We start from the raw sequence: 11,954 nt of genomic DNA on the forward strand, positions 1-11,954 counted from the left end.
CAATGTAAAAATGTATGTTGTCGACTTATTGATCATATATATATTTTTTACAGTGTACTTGTACATGTTGCTTCAAAACAACAAAGTATACAAGTCTAGCCAGTAGCATTGAAAAGAGTACTTAGCATTTTCCAAAACACTTAGTTGTTGGGGGTTTCAGTCACACTTTAGTTTAGGGTCCAATTCTCACTTTTCACTAACTGTAAATCACTGTAAAAAGTGAATAGTTGGATCAACTTAAAAAAATTACTTCAATTGGTAACACCTAAAGAAATTAAGTTTTCTCAACTTAAATTATCATGTTTTTCACGATAAAACGTGATAATTTAAGTTGAGAAAACTTCATTTCTTTAGGTGTTACCAATTTAAGTAATTTTTTTAAGTTGATCCAACTATTCACTTTTTACAGTGTACGCTTATTAATAGTTTGTAAGGTAGTTGTTAAGTTTAGGTATTGGGTAGGATTAAAGGATCTAGAATAAGGCATTAATATGTCCTTTATATGTACTAATAAACACCCAATATCCTAGTAATATGCTAATAAGCAACTAGTTAATAGTGTTACCCGTTTTCTTTTTTCTGTACTGTTCTTTTGTTTAGTGTTTTGTTGCTTCGCTTTGAAATAATGATGAAAGGCAAAAGTAAGATAAAGTATAAAGGATCCCCCCACTGCTACATGCATATCTCCATCCATTTCACCTTGGTCAGTTTTGACAGTTGGTAAAAATGAGAAACCAAGAAGAAATGGAGGTCGATGATGGGTGAAAGGAATATGAATATGTAGAGTTTACATAGTGTCCCTAACAAATCACAAGCCTGGCTTTGACATTGTCAGATGAGGGCAAACCATAGAAACAGGGCTTTGGAGTGAAGGGCAGGACAGGGTACATGCTGTTCTGCTATGATCCAAACTCCCCAACTCTATCATTATGAGCATAACACTCCTGACATTTATGTTGTCCTCCTCTGTCTGGGTCTCAGGCACTGAAACTCCACATGTTCTGGCACCTCTTTGCTTCGAGACAATCTTTTTGTGTATACGTTTTTATCCCCATTTTCTTCTTTTGATATATTTTCGAGACAAACCATTTTCTCAGGGAGTAAACATAATGGAAACAAGTTAATCAAAACATCTGACAAGATTTAAGGATTATTGTCGACTGATGTAACTCACCGGTTCACTTGACTAGCACAGAGAAAAATGTTTCTCATGGCCAATAAGATTTTCTTTTGAGCGCAACTCCATGACATCTGTCTGTACGTAGCCAATGAAAATAATCTGTGTAATATCAGCAGGAAATTTGTTTTTCCTTAGGAACAATCTGTTCCAGATGAACAACATGCTGCGGGATACAAGCTGTACTTTTTATTGAATTAGATTGTGTAAAAGACTAAAATCTTACATTGTTTCTGAGGCAGCATCCTAAAGCATCTCCTCTCTCTTAATGGGGTCTTCATCATTGTTTCAATCACCGTTGTAGTAAACTGCATTTCCCAAGGATATAAGCAGAGAGCAAATGAGGCTACATCTCTCTCCAAGCCTTATTAATAAATCTGCCTGGTCTCTGGCAGACACTCTTTGACAAAGGATAAAAGAGTCTCTTACAACTCCAAAAACACTTATGTTCTAGAAGATTTTGGAGTATCACAGTCATAAATCTGAAGAGGAATACAGATTACAGTTTTGTGAATTTTTTATGCTTTAGTTATTCATTGTTAGGCAAAGAGCATAAATGCATATATGCTTCAACCCTGCTTTTGGGGACCCACAGTGCTGAAGTATTTAGTTTCAACCTTAATCAAACACACCTGAACCAGCTAAGCTTACCTGAAAATTTACATTTGCATAATTTTGTCCAAATGCAGGTTGAAATATTACCATTATTTAGTGTATATAAACAAGCATTCTGCTCAAGAATGCCTGAAATTATTCAACTTTAAACTATGGATTATTTGAAACAATCATAGGTTTTCTAGATTTTTGTCAGTGCTTTAATATCTTGCAGATATGTCTTTTTTTCTCACCATAATTTTATTTTATTGCTTCTCTTTGAAACAATGAGGAAAGGCATGTTTATCTAGAATGTAAAGAAGAAAGACAAAAGTAAGATTAAACATTGTACTATTATTGGATTACTTGAAACAATTAGATTCTTTCTAGATTTCTGATAATATCTTGTGGAAATATTTTTTTTGTCAAAAGTTGAATTTTTCATTGTGCATATTTTATTGTGTTTTTGTTATTGACAAAATTAAATAAACCTTAATTAACGGCTAGTTTAGTAATTTCAGTTTGCATAATTCCTAGTAAATCGGGTGCAAAAACAACACAGACAGTGTAGTGTGTGCCAATACATTGCGTTAGCAGTGGACACATCATTCTGAGTGAGTGATATTTTTGTTTGTTGTGTTTATGACTCAGAAGACTAGTGATTTTGTGTTGTTAACACCTTATCTCCTTTCTTTAGCTATTGGTTTGTGTCAGTGTCAACCGTTTTCTCGGTTGCAGTTAACACGGGAGGTGACAATCTTGTACCAATTACTCCCTGCCTGCAAGGCAGCCTGAACCAATAGCATTATAATATTTTGATCATGGAAGTGGGGTGAAGTCTGCCCTGTGGGACCCTCTGCTCCTGTACTGCTTCACGCTCATGATCTCTCTCCAAACTGAGCTACGCCACGGTTCCCAGCCTGCCTACAGGAGAGCCTCAGCTTGCAACCTTTCTGCTGATGTGTGACATCTGGTTCTTTACGGGAATGTTTCATTTGCTAAAGACTCTTCCGTGCCACAGCCTCCGGCGCAGTGTAAATGCTGAGCATCGAATTATGGGAAAGCTGATGGTAGAAAGCTGCTTTTTCTCTTGTCCTTTTCTGCATAACAGTTTCTATTTTCTAAAAAATATGCAGTAAAATATATCGTAGATTTAGTTTCAAGTCTTCCATAGACATTACTGTACACAATTTTGTTTTGTTGTGGTAATCAACAGCATGCCTCAAATGCTGTCAGTAGAGCTTAAGCTGTATTTAACCCTCAACATTTCTTTAACATGCAAAGGATGATAGATAATCATTTGATGAGATAAACAGTTTATTTATGGGGTTATACAGTACATTAAAGCCATAAAAAGAAAATGCACTATATTTATAAAATGGTAATCTATATGAAACATGCATAGTTCCTGTAACCTCTACCAAAACTCATGTGTCTCAATTATTCTGGATAGGTGCCTTTCATTTTACAGTTCCTCTGGGTTCATCTGTATCTCAGCACATTAAAATCCAGCACCAGCCTCTAGCCTTGACAGCCCTGACAGCAAAATCACAGTCTCCCCCATCAGACACCATTACATGGGAAATGGCAGTCACGGGGGGAAAAGAGAGGCAATTTACAGCCGTTTAAATGCAAGACACAGTCCCGGCTCTGGGACTTTCTTACCCTGACTTCTTCAGAGAGGAGCCATTGATCTGCAGCAGACAGACAGCACGCTCAGACTGGGCTATAAGTAAGTAGAAAGGGGTAATGATGATAACCTCAGACTGAGAGTGATGAGCATAGAAGAGCACGGGCGATCACCTTATTTGAACCCGCGGGGACAGGCAGAGGGGACCATGCTGAGATCCTGTAGGCTGTGAATCACATGGATAACTCTGATGAAGGTGGTTCAATATGTGTTGCCTAACATCCAATGTGTTGCCTGGTGATGTAATTTTTGTGCTCCACCCCCCCAATCCCGTCTTTCATTGGTCAGATATACAGATAGTCCCGTCCCCAAACTCATGCTATTGGTTGAGCTAGTGTTGCTGCTATTGACTGGTCCGAAAAGTTTGAAAGGACCACAGTGTTTCTACTCTTCTGGAAAATCATCCTATGAATTGCTTACTTATAGTTGTCTCAACACATTAACAGAAGTATTTTAACCAAAAATCGCTATTAGTCATTGTTATCATTTTAGTACCATCTCTCCGCTTGTCTGTGTTTGCACATTAAGTCTGTATGGCTGCAATTTTTCAATGGCTCATTTTTCATTGCTCTTTATATTGTTAGGCCAGTAGGTATCAGCAAGTGTGACTCTTGAGTCAGTGAATGAGTGAGTCAGTGAATCATTTTGTTCAAAACATTGATTCAGGAATGAAACTAATGACCGTCTAAATGAGTAAATCCTTTAAATCATTCATTCTACTAATTTGTTTAAAACACTGATTTATTCATGAATTAAACCAGTTACTGTGTTTATGAGTGAGTCATTGAATCATTCATTCAACTGATTCACTCATTCAGCTTTATTAGAACAACAACACTACTTCATTGATGAAGTCATTAAATCATTCAACTGATTCAGTTTTATATGTGAGTTATTGAATCATTTACTCTACTCATTTAACTTTGAGTGAGTCACTGAATTAAAAAAAAATTTAAATCACAGATTCATTCAGCAACAGCACTCTTGCTTGTGTGCGATTACTTAAATATCTCACCAGTTGAAACGGTCACATTAACAACATAGGCAAAAAAGCTCAATTGTCTTTTGTCAATAGTGTAGCGATGTATGAAGCACAGCTCACACGAGAAAGTAATTTTCAATCCAAGAAGCTTTGTGTTGGCGAACGTGGCGAATTCGCATGACCAACTGAACCCGTTTAAAGTCGGCATAATAAATTTAATAACTTTTAAAAGTTTAAGAGGACCTCATGTGTGTTCAGATTCTGCAGAAATTTATGGAGCTTTCTCCAGGTGCTGATTCTATGTTGCCAAATGTATCACAACCTTGATCTCGGAGTCACTGTTTGACACGAGGATCTCACATGTGCCATCAAGGTGATGTACTGGTTAATTTTAGAATTCCATAAAACAGCCTGTTAAGGTTTCATAAGCCTGGACTCCCACATTGAAAGTATATCAACATAATCATTAAGAACCACAGCCCAGAACAGCTGATGTAAGATGGGGAGAAACATCTTCTCCTTTTTATATCTGCCAGCCTTCACTCGTTTAACCTGCTCAATTTAATGCCAGGTGCACAGAAATTATTAGATGGGTTGTCTATTGAACAGTGATTTATTAGGCCCTCAGACATGGAAAACCTAATTAATGCATATACAATATAAGTGCCAGACAGAGTGGTATGAAATCCTTTCAAATCTTCCGCAATCATGAAATTAATTTGACTTGCCTTGACATGTGTATCTCTAAATACCTGCAGTATACACCCTAATCTCAATGGCTATCTCCAGGGAACTGCATTTTAATTTCATGGATATAATGCTAATTTACAGGGGGAGCGGAAGGGGGGCAGGCGACTGGGAGAGGAGGCGAGGATAGATACAAAAATGCCCATGTCTAATCCTTCATCCTTTTTTCTAATAGCCAAGTTATTTAGGCGCTGTATGCCTATTTTTACAACCATTACAGCAAGACAAAAATAGCGTATTATCATTGCTTCCAAGCTGTGCAGGCTTAGGATTTACACACTGTAGATTCACGCTTTGCACTTTATTGTGATCATCAATTTCTGTGAATATGATTTGCTCTTATGTTGGGCCAAGAGACAAAATGATGAAAGCGAGGACCACTGTCTAGAGCACATATTTACTCACAGTTATCTTGAAATGCACACATACAAAAAGAATTGTAAGAGATTATCCACCAGTGTTTGCTAGGAAACAGACTGCCTTTCTGCATCTCCTGGAGTCAGCTTGTTTGAGCTCATTAATGAATTCAGAACCGTCAAGCAACAAACCAAAGTGGACGGTTCTGACAACTGGCAGCCGTGGCATCTTCAGAGCTGGCTGGCATGTGCCGGGACAGCTCTTTGATGCCACTATTGTAAACATCTGTTTGGTCTCATGGGAGACTGATGTTCAGCGTGGGTACCCCTCCAGAGGAATTAACTGTTCCCGCCTATTGTTTTCTCGGAAACAGAGCATTAATTATTTATCGGCGCTTCTATTGAAAGTATTTGATGTGCCACCCAATTTTAATAATAGAAAAGTACAAAATATGGACTGATACTTCTAGGGATAGTTCACCCAAAATTAAAATTCCGTCATCATTTACTCACCCTCACAACATTCCAAACCACTATGACTTTATTCATTCTGTAAAAAGAAGATATTTTGAAAAATGTCAAAAATTTTGGACCCCAGTGACTTCCATTGTAAAGGCAAAAACATTGAGACATTTCTCAAAGTGTCTTGTTTTATATTCCACAGAAAAAAGAAAACCTTACAGGTTTGGAACGCCATGATTAGAATTTTCTTTCTTTTTTAAAAAGCAGTTTAGGGGCTGTTTACACAGAACGAGTTTTTCCATTCCACCGCGCTACATTTCCATTGTTTTTCAATGTAAACACACGCTAAGGGACATTTTGACCATGCATGACACAGCGTTCTAAACACGAGGCGCTCAAGTTAAAAGAAGTTAATCTTTTAAAAAACACGTCTGGAGACGCATTCTGTGTGAACGGGCCCTTATTTTGCTAAAGTAGCTTCATTTTTGGCCTTGTTACATTTTACGACATTAATGAAAGTTGAAAGCATCATTAAAGCAATTCATTGTCCTTGGTACAGATCCAATAGATCTCCGTGCCAAGTCACAGCATGCATCATGGGAGAACATGTAGAGGAGGCTGATCAATGGTATATAAGTTGAATATTGTCCTTGATTGTAAAGGTTGGCCATTGAATCTGCTTTGTGTTCTGTTACTCTGCAGTTTGACTCTGTTTCATCCTCAACTTTCTCTCAGATTATTTTCTTCCCTCCCTTTTTGAAATTCTTCTGTTCTCGCTCCACCGCTTTTCTTCTGCAGAACTCCAGCTGTTTAGTGATACAGTGTTCAAATCAGTACAGAAACACATGCCTGCTGCAAGCTCTGCAAAAAAACTAGCAGTCCACACACACACACACACACACATATTAGTATTCCTATCATTATGAGGACATTCCATAGACATAATGATTTTTATACTGTGCACACACTAGTATACCTATCATTATGGGGACATTACAAAGCCAATGATTTTATACTGTACAAACTGTATATTCTAGGGATGGGTATTGATACAAATTTCACGATTTAATTGATTTCAATTCACAAGCTTTCAATAGCGATTATTTTGGATATATATATTGATCAGGTAAAATACATGGCAAATTTTCTCAAGGGAAAAAATCTCTCTCAACTAATGCAGTAAAGTGAACCATACATGGGAGTCAGTTACAGTTACAGTCAGTTCAGTTAACTACAATTACATAATTATATTTTTACTCCAATTCATTTTTGGAATATATACATTTAAATGGTGTCTGTCAACTTGATGGATTTATTCGAGCAGGCATTAAATATTGAAGAACATTCACAATTATAATGAATATGTAATAAGGTGCATGTATATATAGTAAAATGCTCCTCTCTAGAATTTATTTTTCTAGCTGACTAATGATTTATCGTCACTGAATATGTTTTTTTTCTGAGGTAAATGGGACGTTACATTACATATTGTTTACTAGCCGTTTATTGACGTATTTCCACGTTGAAACACTGATTGAGCGATTACATGAGACTGGATACGAATTTCGGTAAGTTGTGCTGCATCTTTTAACATACCTTCAGATGTTCATTCATATTTATTTCGTGCTGTAACTGGTATTAAAGCGTAGGAGATGATCAGTTCAATTCTCTTGAACTGAGGTGCTACAGCGATCTGTCACGCCACACCAAACAGTGCCAAAACGGTTTCTTTTTTTAATTTCGTTCAATCTGAGACTTTGTTTCATATCAAAAGTATCAATGCACAAAGATTATTGCGATTTATTGGATAGGATATCAATTCTTGGGATTTAAGAATTGATATCGGTTCGTAAAAACGAGAATCGATTAAAATCGAGAAATCAATATTTTATACCCAGCCCTATCCCCTAACCCTAAACCTACCCATCACTGAAAAATTTCTGCATTTTAACATTTTCAAAAAAAAACATCACTTAGTATGATTTATAAGCTAGACATGTCCTCACAAGGGGACATTTGGTTTACTTTTTATGTGGCGTGAAAGAGTCACATAAACCCCTTTTTAATCTGATCAGAGCAGTCGGACTGAAACGGATTTCCAGAAATGCAATTTGAATAGGATTTCAAACTTTTAAATGTAGCTCGAAACCGACTTGTCAAACTAAATCTGATCGGATTTCAATCGGATATGCACAAAAATCGGATTAGGACTGACAGTCTGAACATAGCCTAATTCACCATAATGAATCAGTTTTTTCTGGTTCACTCTGACCTTTAACCTCAACCTTCTATTTACTGGGAATTCAAACTGTTAATTGATTGCTTGATTGATTCTTTTGATGTTCCTCATGCATTGTGAGAAGAATTAATTGATTTCATCAGGTCAAAACTAACACCAGAACATTTCTCCGTGTGAGCTCTTCCTGTGCTGTTCTTCTTATGAGTTGGTTATGTGGTCCCTCAGCTGGAGGTGGTGTGGCGTTGCGTCAGAGACTCTTTATAAGTGGTAGGGTCCCGCTGTGTGTGTGGTGACCTGTGAAATGCCAGCGTCAGGGCGCACAGATGAAGCACAACTGGAGCTCATGCTGAGGAGAGAGCTCTGATGTGAAGTTCAAGCTTGAGGTATGGCCAGCTGGGCCCACACCTTATCTTGCCCAGAAGATATCATACATAGAGCAAATGCACACCAACAAAGGTATTTTAATGCCTAAGTCACACTGTCTGAATGTCATTACAATAGATACAACATACAATCATACAAAGTGATATTTGCAACTATTTAATGGTAGTTGTCCTCAAAACTAACTCCTTTTTAGCTATTTTTGCAGTTGCAGTTCTGTTACAGTAGCTAAAGCTATTTAATTAACACAATGCTTCCTCTCCATTTATGAGATGTCAAACCCAAAGAGGAATAGGACTCAAAAACAAACAAAATATTATTGGGGCCATTAAAAAAAATGCTTTTTTTAATTTAACCTATAAATATTGGATGAAAAACTTTCATTTAAACTTAAAACTTATTTGAAAATGAGAAATGTTGGCTGAAATTTAAAAAGTTACTAAAATTACTAAAACTAAATTGAAATAAAAATAAATCAGATATTAATAGAAATAACAAACTTACTAAAACTTACAAACTTGATAACTAAAAATAAAACCAGAAAATATATAAATAAAAGGACATTTACAATATTAATAAACATTGGGACATATCAGAAAGTATCCAAATGCTTCATCTTCATTTAAAAAAGTCGATCTATTGTTTTGTATATGTACCTGAAATGTGCTTAAAAAGAGTCTTTCTTTAAAATAAACAACGCTTGTTTTAATATTTTGTTGTCTAATGCAATGGTATTCATAAGTTTTGACGTGTGGATTAAGTGTCCAAATACTTTTGAGGCCTCTGTATATTTAGAACAAACAAAGAGTATTGCATCATTGGTAGTTGCAGCCTTCCCATTGTAAGGACTAAAAACCTGTCATATAATGACACAACCACTGCAGTGCAGTTCCCATGCATACTCATGCTGACAGATCACACCTGCAGTCAGCTGACTACTACACACTTGCACTTTCGAGAGGGACCTTTATTCTTTGCATTGTCATGGACCTTAGTCTGAAATGAATCAATCTCAACTTAAACATCAATAACCATTATGTTTTAATTAGATATGGCAACTTGTGCATTATGCACACTCATCGAGGGAGACCAGATATAAAAGTTTAAGAATCTGTCATATTGATCGACCGCTAATTAGAATAAATCGGCACAATATGTCTAATGGTGGTTACGACCCTGCCCTTTTTTTTTGGGTGCAATGTGTGTACAGGGTGTTTTTTGGTGGCTTAATATATAAATATTGTCTTAACATTAAAATAATTGATTTATTTGGATGTGAGCGTGGATTAGCCACAGTGGAAGATTGCCTCTAGAATTAATGAGCCGGAAAATGACTTGCCCAGAAAACCTTCCTTGATCTAGTGGAAAATATGTCCCTGCTGCCTTTGACGTTTCCGGTAAGGTAAGGCCAGAGCTGCAGGTGGTAGAATGAGATGCAGTTGGCCAGTAGCGCTGGGCAGAAAGCCTATGCACCCGTTGGGAGGAAAAGACTCATTGCGCGCATGACAGTGCATGCATACAGGCCAATATTTATGTCTCTGGATGCGTTTATGTGTGTATATGTTGATCGCGGCTATATATGCCATGTTTGTGTGCCAGTCCAGATTGTCAGAATGAAATTATTGGGACTGCGGGGCATCAAAGCCTCACAGTGAGAAGCAATCGGTTTCATTGATCCAGTGCAATACTTTTTTTTTTTTTTTCCCTCCTGGCTGGTTCCTGAAAAAACTTTTACTTTTTATAAAAGGTACAAGCAGGTAAGCCAAAGTAGGTCAGCTTTACTGCATCAAACTTGCATTGTAATTGTTGGTTCTGACTCTCATCAGTGTCGCATTGCTTCTGAGACACCCATCGGGAGCAGTGAAAGCGCTGATCAGCAGGGTGCATGAAACTCAATGATTGTGTGCTGTTTGATATTAGCTGGATTTTATTTTGAGGTATTTTTATGTTGCTATAAGCTATAAAAGTCACCATGCAAATGATAGAAGGGCATTATTTTGTTGCAATTTTGCATTTACTTAAATCTAACCAATCTGTGCTTTTTGTCTCTAGTTTCAGAACATACGTTTTTCAATTTAAAAATAAACTTGACACCTTGTATATAATAGAAAACTACTTTTACTTAGCAAGAAATATTCATGTATTTCTTATACAATGGTATTTTAAAAATCAAAATGAATTGCCATTCTAAACTTATTTACTCTTTTGTAATATGATGTATTTATAAGTGAGACAGGATACTCACTGATCATAAATGTACAGTGGTACTTGATTTTATCCATTGGAAGTTGAGTATGGTGTTATAGTATTATTTATATACTGTACTACTATAATACTGTATACTAATATTAATGAGCTTTTATTGTTATATTTTCAGCTTTCATTTTAGTTTTTGTTACATCATGTGCTTTTGTCATTTTTATCAGCTTTGTAGGCTTAATATTATTTATTTTGTATCTTTAATTTATTTTTAGTTCAGTTAAACTTTTTTATTATAATTTATTTCAGTTACTTGCCAAGGCAATGTTTTAAATATATATCTTTTTTTAATATAATATGAATATTTTCCTTTATTTCAGCTAGGGATGTGACGGTGGCAAATTTTTACAACTGTGATGGTGTTAGGGGGAGGGGTGATTAGTTATACTCAATTATTTGCACAAATAATACAAAATGCAGAAATTATACTTGTAATGTGATTCAAACTTTAAAAGTGCTTTAAACTTAGCCAATTTAAATGATATTTTTCCCCACAAAGATAAATGCATCGTCATATATACCGCTCTGCGCTTTGAGTGGGATGTGGGACACGAGCAGGACAGAGCCCATCTCTTTATAATTTCTTCATGTCTTCTCCCGACTATCCAAAGACATTTGTTGTAAAAGGTCTTAAACTAGATTTTGACTTGCAAGTAAAAAGGTATCTGTCCTACAGCGTTTTTCTACTTTACCACAGTAGGCCTAAAAGGATGCAAATGTGGTAGGGACGGTTGTCAAGTTGACCGACAGTCCTTGTTTCAGCTTCATTTAAATTAACGAAAACCATTTTTAATACTTTTAGTTTTAGTTCAAAATAACAACACTGGTGAAAAGTGAGCATTACATGCCCAAATGGAGCCAGACCTAATGCAGCTTTGCAACTACAATGAAAAAAAAAATCACCAGAAAAGTCAGCTCAGAGGAAGAGCAAGTAAAAAAACTACACCCTTTTTTTTTCTTTTTTTTTGATTGACGAATACATTTTTTTCTTAGGGATAACATTTACAATGTATCATTTGCAATTAGACCTAGAACATGCATTAGGAAAGTACATAGGGTCAATTTTG

This window comes from Squalius cephalus (assembly GCF_949319135.1).
Source record: "Squalius cephalus genome assembly, chromosome: 22".
In the NCBI taxonomy this organism is placed as follows: domain Eukaryota; kingdom Metazoa; phylum Chordata; class Actinopteri; order Cypriniformes; family Leuciscidae; genus Squalius; species Squalius cephalus.